This window comes from Centrocercus urophasianus, unplaced genomic scaffold, assembly GCF_019232065.1.
Source record: "Centrocercus urophasianus isolate 14NV4802_14NV808 unplaced genomic scaffold, USGS_Curo_1.0 seq_2, whole genome shotgun sequence".
Classification (NCBI taxonomy): domain Eukaryota; kingdom Metazoa; phylum Chordata; class Aves; order Galliformes; family Phasianidae; genus Centrocercus; species Centrocercus urophasianus.
Window position 1 is genome coordinate 8,583,802 of NW_024884755.1, and position 18,752 is coordinate 8,602,553.

Sequence of the window (18,752 nt, forward strand, 5' to 3'; positions counted from 1 at the left end):
AATATGCTAATCTTTGTCTACTTATGCAAATGAAATGGCTACTACTTCCAAGTATTTCCACATGCAAACTGTTCACTTTTTCATATTTAGTAACTATATTGCCGTTCCATTTCCTTGTGACTGACACTTAGGACTAATTCAATATTTACTTGTTTTCACATATTTACAATATTTATTCTCTTCCACACACATTAGAGGCTTTATCTATTTGAATATTTTCCTTCCCCCTCCCCCAACTCATTCACTGAAAGTCTCCTACTTGAGAAGCATTAAGCGTTCTGAAATACAAATTTCATCTCCAGAAATAGAAAACAGGAGTACCTCATATCAGAAAAACTGACATCAGCACATGCACTTGCTGTCTCCTGACAGTTGCAACCATGAGCTTTTTTGTCATCCAGCTCATGCAGAGATTCATGTCTCTGCACTACAGCTCCTGTGTTCTGACTTTCCAAATGGTTTATAGGCTTACTGTGTTTGAGCAGCAGCAGATTCATCAGTGTGCAGCTGGAGTTTTGCCCAGGATAACAAACTATTCTATACAGAAGAGAGGGACATGATAATTAGGCCTTTCATATCCCTCTCATGTTGAAAATTATGGAATTATCAGAAAACTGTAATCATGGAAAATGTTAAACTAAGGAGAATGTATTTTTATAGCAAATGAACATAATTATGTTTACCATATTTGGGCCCAGAGTTGGCTGGCAACTCAGTCTGTATATAGACAGCAATATCTGATTCACAGTCACAGGATATGAATAAAGCAGGGCAATGCAGTGTGCACAGCAGCGTCTCCTATAACAAAACCAAACATCCATGTGTACACAATGCTACAAACGCATCTCACAACACTACTGCAAAATCACAGTTTCCTGAGTTTTAACAGGTGAACAGTTTTAACGTTGGTTCCAAAATCCTCCTTGAACTAATCTTTGTGACAAGAGACTTTTTGAAACTGTCAAAATGCTTTGCTTCCAAAAAAATCTACATTTTTATAAACTAAATTATGTAGAAGTAATTTCTGTAGCTGATGAATGAACGGTAGTGACAAGTAATTTGAGTTCCTAAAGATTAAAAACTAGAAATGGCAGCATGCATACTTCATAACCTTTCTTCACTTTTTCCAATCAAAAGAGCTGCTTATGTCTTCAGCACAATTATTTCCCTCCTCATTAAGACCAGAATTTATAAGTCTTAATTACATATAGATGAGACTTAAAATAGCACTAACTCATACTGTACAGTCATGGGTCAAAACGTGACTAGTTAGAAAAGATCAAATGTAGTAGCATCCTCCAGTTTTTACATTTCTAACAAATATCTGAAGGGAAAATCATAGCAATTCCTTGCCAACTGTAATCTTTTGCCCCTCAATTACACCCAAAACTTACCCAGTTCTGCCTAGATAAAAATGTTCAGTCACTCAATTTTCTGTAAGGCCCATTAACAACTGGTCCAAGCAGAAGTTAAGCACCAGAGACAAAAGCACCCTCCTCTTGCCTTGTTAAGCAAGCCTATGTGTTCCAGCAGATACCACACCATGTTTACTACAGTGGCAACAGCTTAAATCAGACTCCTGTGTTTAGTGTCATCTATTAGCTGCTTCAGTTAACCTGCTCTCTATCTGAGTCCATGGAATAATTCGCTGCCTTTTATCCACACAATATAGATGTCAAAATGGGCCTCAGGTCAACTTAAAATTCAAGAAACTGCAGACTGAAAGCTAAGGACTGTTAGAGCACACTTTGGCCTCCATCCACTCCTTATACTGACACAGCTGGGAGAAATTTCTCATTTATCAGAGACCTAAATGATTGAGTTTTACATTTATATGTTCCCAGGAAGGCTAACTTCATTAAAATTGTCTTCTTTATATTAAAAAAGCAGATGTCAATACATTAGCAAGCTACTGTTCTGCTTCCTTTAAGACGTTCACACTCTTAATAATGAAGTTTACCAACTTCATTCAATAAAAACAAATTCATGCACTTGGAAAATAAATCTCACATTCTATAAGCAGTGTAGATGCTACTAAGAAATAAAAATAACACAACAGCAATTTCCTAACAAATGCATACATGGCATTCCACCAGCACGTCTCTGCAGTGCACACGGCTCTGCCAACTTCCAGCTACATTAAATACACAGCATGGAAAGGCACACAGCAGTCAAGCTGATGTTTAGATAAATACTTATGTGACTTGATGTCAAGTGATTTTCTCTTTAAAAAAAAAAAGTTATTACAAAATATTCTCCAAAGAACTCTCCACATATTTTCCAAAAAATTATCAACGGGGAAATAATTATCTGACCTAATTTACAACATATAATGCACACTCAGACCACCCATGATGTCCTGAAAGTGGAAGTACTGACAGCTCTCATCCATCCGCACGATTTGTCACCAGGTTATTTATTACGTGCCAAAATTTCTGCACGGAGTTGTGCAAGAAATTTCTCTCCTAGCAGTGGACACAGACAGATATTTATGCTAGTATAATACATCTTGGAGAAGACATTACATTTATGCTTCAACCCATAAAAGAAATTAACATGATGTGATCTATTGACTAGAAACCAGAGAAAGACAACCCTAAGCAAAGCTGAACACTTAAATTTTGCCAGATCCTTCTGAAAACTCAAGTGTCCTTTTCCCTTTGAAGCACCCAGTACCATCAATCCAAGATACCCCACACAAATACACCACTGAAAGATCCTAACTTCACCCCTCATTAACTGAGCCTCCGTATTTCAGTATTCATTAACAGAGCTGATTTCTATGCACAAATGCAGACTGGAAAGACGAATTTAAAATATACCTAGAATCTACTGATGTCTCACTTTAAAAAAGAACTACCAAATGCAAAATGCAAGGCTCACATTTATGTGGTTTAAGCCAAACGACACTCCTTCCCAACACCTCGTGTTGGCAAAGGGCTTCTGCTGCAGAAATTGTGACACAGTACCACTCTGCCAGCCGTACCATGTGGCAGAGATGCCAAATACACGTAAGCAGTGTTTCATTACAAGCTGATGCACCTACCAGTGATCCGGCCAGGCCCCTTTCAAATACATTTCCCAAGTGCTACATTTAGAAAAAGCGACCTTTTTGCCACTGGGTCTGTCTGAGTAGAGAGTGTGCCAACAGCCCAGGCAGAGCCACTCACCTCAGCAGTCCCAAGCGCCGTCCAGGACTAATTGGGCAGGGACAAGTGATGGTACGCTAAAGGCGACCAGCCGTATCGCTGGGTGCCCAGGAGACGCCTGGTAAATTTTACTTAATATATTACATCCCCCCCAGGCACCATTTTTAGCTTCTGCTGGATTTCCTCCCTTCTCCCCACCCCCCCAGCAGGCTCCAAACCTTGAAGTAACCTTGCTCTGTTCCCCCCCCCCAGAGACAGCTCCATGCCTGAAACATAACCTCTAATCTTATTTTCTATTTCTAGCATACAATTCACGACCCTTATCCCAATTTTTTAAATGAAATATTCTGTGTTGCAGACACTGCTTCCTATAGTTACGATAGTGCACACACTACACCAGAATTTATAACCATATGCTTCTTGTTGAGGACAATTTTACATTACTTTTAAGAGCATTAGAAACACACAGTATTTCTGTATTACAGATTTACAAGCCTCCGAAAAAGAAGTTTTCATTGCTGCTGCCAATATTCCACTGCAATGGAATGGCTTTATTTGTTGGGAGGTTTAGATAAAGACCTTAAAATACAACAGCACTACATTTCAGTCTCCAAAGTGAAGCATAAACTTTCAGCAATTACACATACTTAGAGAGTATTTGCAGACATTAAGCTAATGCCTTACAAACTATAGGGCTTCTATTACAAAGGAAGTCTTTTCACCTACCACTATTCGTATATTAGAACGATTTTGCTTAAACTTGGGAATTTTTTAAACAATAACAAAATCTGCAGTTTACGTTTCCTACACAAAATACATTAAAATAAAAATGGCCTACTGTATTGGCCATCTTGGTCAAAATTTATTCTTATAACTCGCTAGCACAATCCGTAATCCCCTTTCATATCTTTATCAATTTTTTTTCCATCTGAACAATTACTAGGGTGAAACATTCCACCATGCACAAATTCTCCCAGAGAAGCACTTTCATACAGAACAATTCCCTGAAGAATGAAAAAATATTTTTCCATCTCCAAAGTGCTGAAAAACACAGTTTTCAGGACACATCCCTGGCCAGGAGACTGCAGTCTGACACAGCCATGCCCTCTGCAGAGCTGCACAGTTACAAGAACATGTCTGCGTTTCCATCAACACCATGCTAACACTCCTAAAATAGCCTATTTCAGTCCTAAAAAACACATCGCCTCAGAAGGCTGCAGCAGTGTCTATCACTGTTCAACTGGCCGTGCTTATTCTGTAGTGAAGGACAGATCTGGTCACTTTGCATTAGTGAATACAGAGTAAAAACAGAGGAAAAGAAGAGTGTAAATTCCAACCTACCACATACCAAAATGTTTGAATCAAGCTAGCTAGCTAGCTTTCAAAACAGGGCCAACTATATAGGCATTGCTCTCCTTTCATCAATCAGAAAATTAGTCAACCTAGAATGATAAGAGCAAAGAAATTGCCCTTTGTGGCTCAAAAATTATTCTCTGAATTACAGTCTAGACATAATCACTGAGGGGAAAACTTGAATACACAAGCAAAATTAAGAAAAGAGGAATAATTTTTGGACTAAGACACGAAGTGCTACAACAGGCTTTGTTCAATTTATATACACTATCAAAATGTTATACAATAAATACAGTTTACTTTCCATTAGTCTGCACAGGCAGTTCTAATAAGTATCATTAGTTTGTTCTACTTTCTCTCTCCCACTCCTTCAGCCTCTATCCTTTTCTCAGCAGGGCATCCTTTGAATTTATTGGTAGCTCCACAAAAACTGAATACCACAAGTGGGAGTATAGCCTCTAGCAATTAAGAATAAGAGCAGATAAGTGAACGTAAATTAGACTAGAGAAAAACATGTGCAAGAACTTCTTAAAGCAGTAGAGCTAAATTTTGAAATGGATTGGAAAACAATAAATATAAAAACATTGAAGTCTTATCTCATCCATGTACTTAGTGCATCTGTTCATACCACAAAGCAGAAGTTAGCCTCACAGGAGCAGCTCAATCAGAAGCAGCCCAATTTGACATTCCTTCTTAGGTGGCTACTGGAGGAATAGAGAACCAAACTGAAAAGACACTGTCAACATAAATTAAAACTTCAAGTCAAGACTGCCTTTCCCTCAGAAAAAAAAGGTGTTGCAAAAACATATTTTGGATGGTACTTTCATCAAGTCTTAAGGTTCAATGTTTGAAAGCTTTTTTTCCCCACCACCCCAAAATGACAGCTAGAAACTTCTCAAAAACCATCATTGTGATTCTCACGTCAATGAATGATAGCCACAAAAATTTATTATAGCACTAGGAAACTATTTACCAGTATGTTTTCAAAAAGGATGCTGCTATTCCAACGGAAAAAGAGTATCACACCACTACTGCTGGACAATCTAAATAACTATTTCAAAATAGTGCCTTCCTTAAGCATCTTATTACTGTGGTCTCCATAAAATACATAAGAACTAATACAACACTGCTTATCAGATGTAAATATCATATTAAAAATGTTTTCCCACTACCTCTTCCTTTAGCATGAGAATTACAGAAACAATTCTAAAGCACCCAGTGAGGACAGTATTAAAAAGGTCTTCCCTTTTTCGAAACTGTTTCTACTCCCAGCTTAACAAACAATGCACAACTCCGTTAAGTTTAGGAAAAGTATTTCTCTCCCAGTATTCTTTTTCTTTATTTTGATATCTAAAATTTGATGAGTTCTTTAATGTTACCCATTCTGTGAAAAACGGGAAGGTGTTTCCAACCACATCCCATGGAATTCTGCCTGCTTTATAGTTCCTAAATCTGTCCTTGTACATAGCCTGGCTTTTTGCCCCTACCCAAAAATGCATTTTCCTTTCAACACATTTAAATACTTCACCTTCTTTTGCTTACAGAGGGAGATGTGCTTTCGGCAAAACAAAAAGGGCAGTCTGCTAGTGTAGTCACTTCTGCCCAAGCTCTTCTATTGCTAAAGGACCCCTCCTTCCTGTCTAACCTGCAATAGAGTTACGAGATAAAAACAAAAATAATGACTCTTTCCACAGATATCCCAGGAGAAGATAAGTGGAGTTATTACTTGAGCAAAAAGTTCACCTTATATTTGCTTTAAGATAAACAACACAGTAATAGTCCCTGGTAGAACAATTAGCTGCTAGACCTAAGTAGTAAGCAAGGCTCATGTTTTCCCTATTTTTCTTTTAACTATGTTCTTCATGTACTGATAGTATAATTCTTTTCACATTTATTCCCTTTTCACAAACTGACAGAAAACTGAATGTCTGTACCCTGATCCACAGTTGCTGATGGTAGTAGGAAGTACAAATTGTTACTGCACAATCAAACACAACAGCTAATGTACTTCAGTGGGAAGGGCTCTAAAGCATATGGAGGAAAACCAAAGCAACACAACCCTGTCTTACTACAGCTACTTCTTCCTTCCAAGGCTTCCTGAAAGGATCTTGCTCATCTAGACTCTGTTAGGCAATAACAATTCGATATTCAGCATAAGCTTGCAACATATGACCACAGGAACCTCCCAAAGAGTAGCATAAAGAACAAATAGAGATGTGCTAGATCTAAATTGCCCATCTTTTCCCAAAAAGCTGTTTCCTCTTGCCTACTACGATATCAAGTCTGTTGTTATCTGCAAGCTTTGAACATTAAAAATATACCTTACTTTCTAATCCATAGGATCAGTCTATTTTCAATTTCTTGCTCCTACATTTAGATTCACCCCAGCAAACTTAAAAAGCACAGTATTAGAGATGCATTCTTATAACTCACCAAGGTTTGTTTTTTTTACGTTTGGTTTTAGTCACAACAAATATTTTCTTCTCAGACCTAAAAATATCTATTACGTTTATTTCATGATTTTCTCAAAAATTCTACTTCAGAAATTAAAAAACACAAAAGCTTTCTGCAAAACGTTTTCTAACATTACCTGGTTGGAGCAGACCATGCCACGTCCTGCATTTACCAACTCCTTTATTCGGACTAATCAATACTAAAGTCATAAATGAGACTAACTGCAATATTTAAAAAAATATTAAAAGCAATATTTTATACACCAGCTATCACTCATGCAGTAGGAGAGTTTAAGTAGTGTTCAGTTACACAGATACTAACACAACAGAGTTTAGAACAGTGGGAATCTTCCCACATTTTCCGTATGGAAGATTTCTCCTTACCCTTATCCACACCACACACATACAGTCAAGAGCATTTTCAACTTGAGTTAAAATGTAAAACCAGAAAAAAAAATTAAAAAATGAAAAATGCACAAAGTAGGATGACTAGACTCAGCAGCATAAGAAAATGAAAGCATTGTGGGCTTGGCAGTAGAACCAATAGTTTTTTCTTTACATCACATGAATATGATGATCAATATCAGATTAAACTATTTATGGTGTCTCAAACAAAAACTTCTTCCATCCACTGTTTTCTGTATCTTTCAGATTACTCCATTGGCATATCTTTGCTTCTGAAGCTGAAATGCAGACATTTCTTTGTCCATATTTTGGGCGAGACAATGGGCTTTTATTGGTCAGAAGTAGTACTTCATAATTACTGTTTTAATGTTAAGTTATGCAACTCTACTGTTAAGTTCCTAGAAAACAACTCAAGAATGAATGCCAGGCAAAAAATCTTGATTTTTACAATGTGCCATGTCAGTAAAAATTGCAGCATCTTAAGCCATATTTACCAGAAGGCTGTACTGCCTTCCAGCAAGACCTGGACAGACTGCAGAGCTGGGCAGCAACGTCCCAGATGAGGTTTAACAGAAGCAAGTGTAGAGTCTTGCACCTGGGAAGGAATAACCACGAGTATCAGCACAGGCTGGGTCATGACCTGTTCGAGAGGAGCTCTGCAGAGAAAAACCTGGAGGTCCTGGTGGACAACGGATTGGCCATGAGCCAGCAGTGTGCCCTGGTGGCCAAGAAGGCCAATGGGATCCTGAGGTGCATTAAAAGGAACGTGGCCAGCAGGACAAAGGAGGTGAACCTCCCTCTCTATTCTGCCCTGGTCAGGCCTCACCTGGAGTACTGTATCCAATTCTGAGCTCCCTGGTACAAAAAAGACAGGGATCTTCTGGAAAGAGACCAGTGAAGGGCCACAGGATAAATAAAGGGCCAATAAAGGGCCTGGAGCATCTCTCTTACAAGGAAAGGCTGAGCAACCTGGCTCTGTTCAGCCTTGAGTAAAGAAGACTCAGAAGGGATCTTATTAATGTTTATAAATACCTTAAGTATGGGAGTCAAAGGAATATGGCCAACCTCTTTTTAGTGATCTGTGGGGACAGGACAAGGGGAAGTGGCCATAAACTGAAGCACAGGCAGTTCTGCACCAACTTCTTCACAGCAAGAGTGACGAAGCACCGGAACAGGCTGCCCAGAGGGGTTGTGGATTTTCCTTCTCTGGAGATATTCACGACCCATCTGGACACCTATCTGTGCAGCCTGATGTAGAGTGCCTACTTTGCAGGGAGGTTGGACTTGATTTCTAGATGTCCCTTGCAAACCCTACAATTCTAGATGTCCCTTGCAAACCCTACAATTCTGTGATTCAGTGATTTATGTCATAATTAAGCTTGTTACTCATAGGTGAATGTGAAGTTTTCCTTCTCGCTGTTTGATAATTCCAAAGGACTACATTAACCACTGACTATGATTAGTTACTTTGATATGCTTCTTACTGTAGTCTTCGTACGAAGGCACTTAACAAAGAAACCAAAACCCTTAAAAGGGAAAACAGAGTGAACAGAAGCAGCAGCAGGACAGGCATCCCAACATAAACATGAGGAAGCCACAAGGGCCTGCCACACAACCTACAGCTTACCAGTCAGCTGAGGCAGTATCTTCCATATAACAGAATGTAAATATCAGCTTTAGAAAAAAATCTTATCAAGTGAAAAACAAAAACAACAACAACAAAAACCCAACAATTACTCCTCTTTACATAAATTACAAAACAAACATTTCAGTTGTATTAGTTCTTAAAATTCTGGGTCTTACCTAAAAGATACAGAGTGGCTAACCAAAGCAGAAAGACAACAGTGAGTTGCAAAGGAAAAAGGACATCTTGTTTTTGAAGACATAACAGTATATTTAAGTCAGCCTGTAATATTTACCCTTTGAGGATATCTACAGCTGCAATTACTAGTTTCTACTTTCTTTCAGAATGTATTAAGCGAATCTTCCAAGATCACCGGGTTTGGACTATTTCAGATGGATTACTGTCCCTCAAACACTATTTACCTAGACAGGGTAAGGTGAACAAAGCTAATGAATTGTTTGTCTCAGGTTAATGGTGTGATGCAAAAGGGAAAACAAAACAAAAACTACCACACCTTGACAACACAACCTTTAGAGACAGCTATACGGAGGATAGGAAGTTCACTAAGTCAACAGTGCTTTAAGGCACAGTCAGGTTTTTACATATTACTAAGTGTGATACTCAATATTAACTGTTTCCACTGCTGAAAATTGTACCTGTTTAACATTGCTCATATTAGGACTTCTTTTAGAGAAATATATTTAGCGTAGGTATCGCACGCAAGACAACCCACATTCATACAATTTATCCCACATCACACTGAGCAACTGCATCATGGTACAACATACCTTCCTGTAGAGATCAATAACTCAGATTCTGGATCAGAATATATCAAATAGCACATGCAAAGACGAGGTAATAAATTACTTGGCTGAAACAACAAGAGATTTCTGGAAAGAAACTGCATCTTTACAGTTTGTTTTTTTGATCAGACTGTATCAGACAATTCTAATCAAAATTCATAAAAGCTAACTGTTCCAAAAACTAAAATGGAAAAACAAAAGCTCTTTCCTGTTTTGTCTTCAAAGGAAGAAAATGCACTGTTCCCAGAAACATTTCACTTAATCTTGTGCCTCAACTACAGATTTACTCTATCATACCAATCCACCGCCACAAGAATTTAACATTCCTATATAAAAACAAAACATGTATTATTAGCGGTTTTCAAAAGACTTCATGTCCAACAACATCTGCAGAGCAATAGATTTCACTTAACCAGACCAGGATCTTTTCTAACCACAAAACAAAGCAAAGATGAATTTCAAAATAGCACAGGTCGGATGCATCACTTTTCCACACGGATAAAGCAAGAAGTGCACTTGACCAAAGTCAGCCAAACTACATCACATCAGTCCCATGACCCACACTACTATTTCAGTTTTACGAATAAGTATTTGTAGGAGAAGTAAGATTTAAATTAGTGCTGACAACACGGATCTGCAGGATACACTTGAAAATAATGAACTGTGGACAAAGCCATGTTAGATTCATGGTCAAATCCTTACAACATACATAAAGTTCACTTATCACATATCAAGTTATTTTGTAACACTGTAAAGTTGGAGGCAAGTTATTCACTCTCCTTTGGATCAGAAATGAGGTCAAAGTGCTGAATCTGACATCACAGTCTTGTTACCCTGGAAGTTACTGCAGCATTTAGACAAAGAAAAGGTTTATTAACCTAATCGGATTGCTTGTGAGAAAATGTTCCCATTCTCTTCCTGAAAGCAGCACAAGATATGCAGAAATGCTGGAAGCTCTCTCAGCGAGGATTCTTTCTACAGTTTAATATAGAACCAAGCATATTTCCAGCAAAGGCAAACATGCTCTTTTTTCAGTACTTTGTTCTAATCATTGGCACATCCTCCCTGCACCTCATGCAATTTTTATTAGCACAGAAGTCTCTAAAAAAAAAAAAAAAAAAAAAACCTTAGAATTAAAAGTCCACTTACACTTGCATTATTTTCAGAAATGTTATTTTTAGTTAACATAGCCCTGCTCTTCCATATAAGAACTTCAGCTTCTCTTCAAAAGTAACAGATACAGTAGTGCAAGTTACAATGCCATCAAAACTTCAACTTTCTTTGTATTATAACCTGTGTACCTACACTAGTTGCTGCCCAGTGCAGTTTATTTGTACTCCGCTGTGAGCTAGCACACGACATCAGTTTGCTCTCCACAGGTGAAGAAGGCATGAGTATCGACGTAAACCTCTGCTGTCCTGCCAACAACAGTGGCAACCTGGCAGTCTTGAAGATTTCATTTTTACTGCTCAGAACTAAACTCCACAAGTTAAAATTCTTACCACTAACAAATAAACTAAACTACTTTGGTTTTTCTCTGTTTCTTTAATAAAGGCCAAGAAGACAGTTTTCAGCTTTCCTGAATGGCATGTGCGTATTTAGCTTTAGATCAATTTCTTTGTGACATTTTGAAGCTCTCAGCTACATCATCTGCTTGTAAACAGTCATCTCACATTAGAAAAAGCACAGAACTTATTATCTTGTTTCGCAAATATTTGCAAACTGTGTCACTTATCCAAATGAACACAAATAACTGTATCTTTGGTAAGAGGCTAAATACAGTTTTTTCCAGGGCTACACACTGATGAAGTTGGATTCTATACAACATACTTGCACAGTTTTAGTTAATCCTTTCTATACTACAGGGGCTTCGATTCCTGCTCAAAGAATTGCAGACATTCAACATCAGGCAACGTGAGCGTTCTTCTGTACAAACATACAAATAAATGAAAACCTGTTCTTGTTCTCAGGATCTTTAAATTAACAGAGATGCCTTTAACAGAACATGAAAACCTGCATTTTTACATTTATTTCAGATGCATGGCTTCATCTGAGAATTTGGGGATGATAACTCCATTTCACACTCAGTGAGTTACAAGCAAAAAACTAAATTAATAGATCTGGAATAATGAAATTTTTAGCCAGCCTCTTCCTCCCTCTGCATAGTACTGTCTGGTGCATGACTTGCAAACAGCGTTCTGAGAAAGATTTTGAAATACTTAACAGAAAGATCAAGTTCCTCAGTTCTTCAGGAGTCTGGCATAGAATTACATTCACCCATACTGATCTTTCCCCTGCAATCTTCAGCCTTTGTCACAAGCCTGGAGGATGCAGAGAGAGGGAAAGTCTTTCAACAACAGCATGAGTTGTTTCTGTCTGGTCACTACAGCTTTCATTTGTTTTCAGCATTTCTGGTCTATGGCTGGGCCACGTAAAAGGAATGTCTAACATCTTCAGGATGAGATTGCCAGATTCAAGTACTTACTTGAAGGAACTTACAAAAATATCAGCTTGTATTTATACCCTTTGGAAGAAACACTTAAAAGATCTCAAGATTTTTCTGGAATGTGAGTTGTAGACATTCAGGTGCTTTATCTTTCTCTGAGGAAGCTCTTATGATTCAACTTGAACTGTTCTTCTACAGCACAATCGGCCAAGCTCTGTAATCTGTACAGAAGAGCAAGATGTTCAGTTTCATAAACAAGAAAAATGCCTAGAATACTGCTCTGAATATCATGGTATCAGACAGAGCATGTAGACTTGCTTAAAATTACATGACTTTACCCCAGCAAATCCAGAGGAATTCTTAATAGCACCAGGAAACTTGCAAACACAACAATTTATTACACCAAGGAAATCTACTTGTGAAACTAAAGCCACTCTGTTCCTGAAAGAATTAAAGACAAATTTCATTGCTGGATTACTCTCCCGCAGTAACAAAAGCTAGGGACATCTTCAGAAAGAGGAGAAAAGACATAACATTCCTGTCTTCCTGCTCTTCTCCTGCTTTCTTCTACAACGCATCCCATATACTGCTTTAAAAAGTTCCCAAAACACAGCATTAAAGGAGGTTTGTTCCATCCCCAGATTGCACCAGCATATGTTGTACAGAGCCTATGAGGAATTTTGTGTAATCAGACTTCCATGTAAATGTCAACTTTGAGCACACAACTAAACAAGAATCACACCTTCAATGCTGTTATTAAACAACCACTTAACATGTTCCACTATGACTTCCTAACCAACACACAAGTCTGGAAAGAACACGATACACTATGCAAGGCTGAGATGGGCTGGCTGATAAGGTGGCAGAGGAATTTTCCTGTCAGTTTTCCAAATAATATCTTTTGCAATGCTGTTTTACAGAACGCATACCAGTAAATGCTAGTTTCTGACAAGTACCCCACTGAAAGGCAACTAGACAGAACATCAAAAAGTGCCATATTTGCAAAAAAAAAAAAAAAACCAAACCCTAACCATTTGAAAATTATTAGAAAAGCAAGAGATGAAAGACCACAAAGAAGGAATACAGCCGCACTGCAGAACAATACAATCTAGCTAGCCTTAAATAGAAAATACGCAGTCATCTCAAGGACAAAATTTTACTAAAAACATAACTGTGAATCAGTTTTAAGGAGTATTGTAAAGATGCTTCCTAAGTTATCATTTTCTCTGATGTGATCCTATGAATTTACGAGGCAATTTTTTTTTTTCTAAATGGGGACCAGCTACTTTTTGCAAAAACTTTTCAAAGCCATTGTGTAGTACTACAATATGTATATATATATATATATATATATATATATATATATGCATGCCTCCTAGAGCCATCCTCAGAAGGGAGAGTATATATTTCCTTTGTGAAAATACTACTTCAAAGAAAAGACCCGAACCTCCCAGTTCATCGTTTCAATTAAAAGCTGTAATATGTGCTTGTGCCAATTGTATGGTATCGTTTAGCCTGAAACCAGTGCACCAGCGATATGCAACACCACTGCTGGAAAGCGTATGACTTGCTATAAAGACTCCTGAAAGCCTCACAAAGCCTCAGTTACTCCCACCTCAAATACATCCTTGCTGGCTTTCGCTCAGACAGCCCACGATTCCCCGCAGAGTGCTTCGTCTTTCCCTTTTCATCCCTCTTCTATTCTTCAAAGCTCAGCCAGCATTTCTGGGATCTCTGTTCTGCTGTTTTGCCTTCACACTCATTCCTCCCGTGTTATCAGACTGCTCTAACCCAGGCCTCTGGAAGTTGGCCTGTCCCATGCAATGTTTATGATCATAACAGAACCACACAGGATAAATCTGGGGAGGTGGCTCTAAATAACCAATACACTAACTTGCAATTGCAGCTGAGTTAAGACAAGATTGGTATTTCGAGATAACAAAGTTCGCAAAGTAATTTTCTTCTGAAACACGTCTCATTAGCACCAATGCTGTCTTCTTGAAAAGATGGCAATGGTGTTAATAGAAAATTTAAAACATTTTTGGCAAAATTCAAGGATTTGACCACATTATATCACAGAATGCCAGAAGACTAGGATCAAATACAACAATTCAATACGTAACCCACAAAGCAGTATGAGTAAAGTGAATGCCTTGTATTCCTCCTCACATACCTTAGTTTCTTTGGGGTCAGAAGGCACTAAGTCCCTCCTACCATAAAATTATTTTTTGAGTACATCAACAACAGAAGACAAGAATCCCACAAAAACCTAAGAGGCACAACAAAACATTACCACCAACTTCCCAGCGAGTTTGGAACACATCTTTAACAATTTCTACTTAGCTTTCAAAATACTTTTTCATCCTACCAGGCAGAACTTCACATTCTACAGCTACCAACAGAACCTTCTGCGGTTTAGATCTTCAGTCTCCAAATACGATTCCAAAGTTGCCTCTAGCTACAAGATGCACAAAATTTAAACACATCCCAGAATACAAGGCCACCTGGAGCGCACAATGTTGCCTGCTGTGTGTTACTTAACGTTAACTGATGTTACCCAAAGGCCAACAGAGGTTAAGGAACACTAATGAGACATATCGCCAAGCTCTAAGAGGACCGATGCAATTAGAACGTAGATTCTGTTGAGCCCAGCACAACCAGCCGCCCTGAGCGCCAGCCCAGCATGCTGCTTTAGTGATGAGGTTACCCGTGCTGCTGGAAATGTCATCTTTCATGTATGATATAAAAACCCTTCTATAGCTGCTAACAATACCCTGGCATTGTTTGCAACATGTAGGGTGTTGTTCTGGCCAACATCCAATTCCAGTAATAATATTCTATCTACCGACAGTAACCACAAGAAGATAGCCTTCCTTTTCAGCCCCAAGTGGTTTTGCAGAGCAGCAGCAAGCTCCTGAAGAACTGCCACATTTCGGTGTAAGTTCTGCATTTCACTGTTCATTTATCTCTCAGCACAGATCATACGTTTCTCTCAAACTGTAGAAACACCTTGAAATTAGTGGGAATAAAGGAGCTCTTTTCATACAGTACAATTAGTCATACCAACAGTGATAGCTATTTTGAGCAGCACCTATTAATCACTATCATTAGCAGGATCTCTGGTGTACCAGCATTCACTGTACCAAGAACAAGTCTTTTCCCATTACAGCACTACTATATAAACAAAAGCAGCAGCACAATTTCTCTTCACACAATCCCGTTCTGGGTAACGAGAGGAAGCAACAGCACTTATAACTACTTGCCATTCAAGACACAAAAGGAAGCTTACTTATGCCTTGCAGGACAACAAAAATACAATTGTTTTGCTGTAATGAACAACTGGCTGTAATTTCTGTGCTGAGGAAGAAAAGTTCATGAAAAATAATAGATTGTGGGAAGAAGTGAGGAGAAAAAAAGAAATCTGTCAGGATGGAGACAGCAGAAAAAGAAATACAGAAAGTGATCAAATACAAGTGGATGGATAAGTGGAAGAAACCTAGACTTTTTCTTTAAAGACTTTTAGCAGATATTTCCATACAATTCAGTAGGAAGGACAACTGTTGACCAAGTTCCAGAGTCTCAGAAGAAGCTTTCATCTGGAAAATATTCCCTGTATGCAGTATTTCTCGTTTCCTAACACCTCTGAGTAACTCCTGAATCAGAATGAAAAGTGCTAACAGAAGGATTTATGCCTTACGCTGACCTAAGGAGCAGCAGCACAAGACGCACATGAAAGAACGGCTCACACCCAAGCTTACACGAAGCCCAGAAACCTGTGTGTTGGCTTGAAACACAGCTTTGTGCCACTGCAAATACAATACTTAGAAAGTCCAGAAACCCAAAAGAAAACCGCAAGCCTCAAACTGGGAAAAATAGGGATTATTTACAGAAGAAGCATCCATCTTACTCCGTGTGAAGCGTTGCTTAGCAGAAGTCTCCAGCCAACTGCAAAATCGCATTGGTACACAACAGCACCTATGTGCACACCGTGATCAGCTGGAGCTCACAATCCCATCAGCAGTGTACCACAGCCTTCATGTAGCCGGGAGCTCCATGACACAAACCACGTGCCCCGGGGGCTTCAGCCACCCACCCCAACAGCCAGAAGCAGCAGCCAGCAGCACCCTGCACTCTGTGAGCCAATGCTGCGCTGAGCATAGGAGCAACAATGCCCTCAAACCCCACGCTGACCTCTTCCCCAACCCTCTAGATTGGAGCTTGCCAGCAGCCACACTGGGAATACAAAGTGCAGAGCCATTTTAGGAACCAGACCTCCACTTTTGGCAGCTGTGTGCCCCCACAGCCACTGACTGACAGCCCAGCAGCTCCTCACCGCCACAGATCTTTTCACTGCAGCACCCAGACATCTGTCCCTCGCAATGGCTGATTTATACCTGGCACTGGGTTAATAATCTTAAGAAAAGCAACACGAGATCTTTCAAAATCTTCCAGGTTCCTGAAGTAACACCCACTTGACGCACTGTCAGCTCCTTCATCCCAGCGCAGGCCCCATTTCAAGCACCGAGAAGTGCAGGTCTGTGAGTAAAGTTGCAAGGTACAGCCCAAAACGAGAGCTCTTCTCTTCTGCCCGCAACGTGCACACAGCATGCTAAATATAACCCTAAATAGCAAGAAATAGCCCTCTATGCAAGCGTCTGGTGAAGGGCTGCGAGCCCCCACCGCCGCGCCCGGCAGCACAGACGGCACCGCCCGCCTGCCCAGCAGGGGGCTGTCAGAAACCCACCTCCGACCGGGCGCTAGCACAACGCTACGCCCCAGCGGGGCGGCTCCGCCGCGGCTGCCCGTGAGCCCGGCCCGCGGGGCGAGGGGTCGCCTCAGCGCCTGCTGGCAGGGCCCGGGCGGCGTCGCCCTAAGGCGAGGCCCCGTCGCGGGGTCCCCGTGCCGGGCCGCAGCAGGCCGGAGCCCCGGGCGGCGGTCACTATTTCGCAGGAAGGTGCGCAGGAATTCCCGCAGGCGCAGTCCCCGCCGGGCTGCCCGCACTCGGGTCACGGCGGCGGGAAGGGGCCGGAGGGAGAGGGGGATACGGGGGAGTCGACCGCAGCCTCTCCGCCGCCCCAAGCCGTGCCGTGCCGCGCAGCGCCTCGGCCGTCCCCGCCGCCACAGGGCCGTCCCCGCGCTGCCGACGGTGCGCGGCGACGGTGCGCGGCGACAGTCCCCGGGCCGCGCCCCGGGACGCAGCCGCGGCCGCCCTCCTCCCCAGCCGGGCTCCCTGGGGGCTCCTCGCCGCCCCGGTGCCCCCTCGCCGCGGCCCGCGAGGCTGTCCGGAGCGCCGCCCGCCGCCCCCTTCGGCGCCCGTCCCCACCAGCTCAGTGCCTCGCACCGCCGGGGCCCCGCACGGCCGGGCTGAAGGGCTCGCACCCAGCCCGCAGGCAGCGCTGAGGACGGGCCCGGGGCCGCGCGGGGGGAAGGCGGCGCGGGGGGGAGCGGGGCACGGCCGCAGCTCTCGCTCACCTGTCCGCCACAGCCCCCGCCGCACGGCCGGCCCCGCTCTGTGTACTCCGGAAACGGCGGCTCCTCCACCGGGCGCCGGAGGAGGGGCCGGCAGAGGGGGCGGGCGGAGCCGCGAGTGACAGCGGGAAGGGGACGGCGGGAGGGGGCGGGAGGCGCCTGCTGAGGGCCGAGGGCTCCCTCGGGGGCGGATCGAGGGGAGATGAGGAGGGGCCGACGTGAATTGGATCGTGCTCGGCTTCGGCAGCGCAGGTCCCCCGACCGCCTCCCGCCAGGCCTGGGGGGCTGGGCCTTGGCCGCTGGGAGCTGCGAGGGACGGACAGGGCGTTAATTCGTGGTAGGGGACGCGGGCAAGATAATCTGACGGCATTTCTGTGTGCTTACCACGACGGCACGCTCACCCCGTTGTCTTGTGTCCGGGCGCGGTGCGTTCTTCCACACAGGAGTGGTGTGTGACAGATCGCCCGTTGGCACCTGCAGAGTACTGTATGCCTCTCCTATTTAAAACCGTCAGCTAAAGAAAATACCGAGTTCTGCACCCTTGTTAAATGTTTATTTGGGAATTAGGTAAAATGCATAAAGTTACCTGAAATTGGTCCCTTGGTCATAGTTATTTCAGTGCTACTGGTGATTTGCTCAGGAGCAGGCCTGTATGTGATGCCTTTGCTGTGAGTGTGAAGCAAGTTGTTACAATTCCTCAGGCCTAATTTCATATGAAGAAGTTTGTCATGCAATTCAATGTGTTTTTGAATCCAACTCCAAATAAACAGTCCCATTCATCCTGTCTTCTTAGCAGAAAATGTTTTTTTTTTTTTTTATTTCCAAAGTTTGGTTAGAATCTTACATTTGAAATGAAGCAGTTAATAACGCAAATAGTAACAATAGTGCTAGGTCACATAATAATAGAGCAGTTGTTAACAGGTCTTGGAATATATTTAAGTGACAAAATTCCTAGAACTCAGTTCATTCGGCTGTGATTCTAAAAAAATATATAAAATAATAAGCCTCCCCCCAAAAAACAACCTCTTGAATATGATACCAATAAAGTGA

The 18,752-nt window shown here is 41.6% G+C and overlaps 1 protein-coding gene across 1 annotated transcript in view; it reads right to left on the reverse strand.

Annotated features, from left to right (window-relative positions):
• Positions 1–17,783, reverse strand: part of GARRE1 (granule associated Rac and RHOG effector 1) — a 55,369-nt gene extending 37,586 nt beyond the window's left edge. The window contains exon 1 of the mRNA XM_042821824.1: positions 17,706–17,783. The gene's annotated coding sequence lies outside the window, so the exon portion shown is untranslated. The remainder of the gene's footprint in view (positions 1–17,705) is intronic.
• Positions 17,784–18,752: the final 969 nt, after the last annotated feature.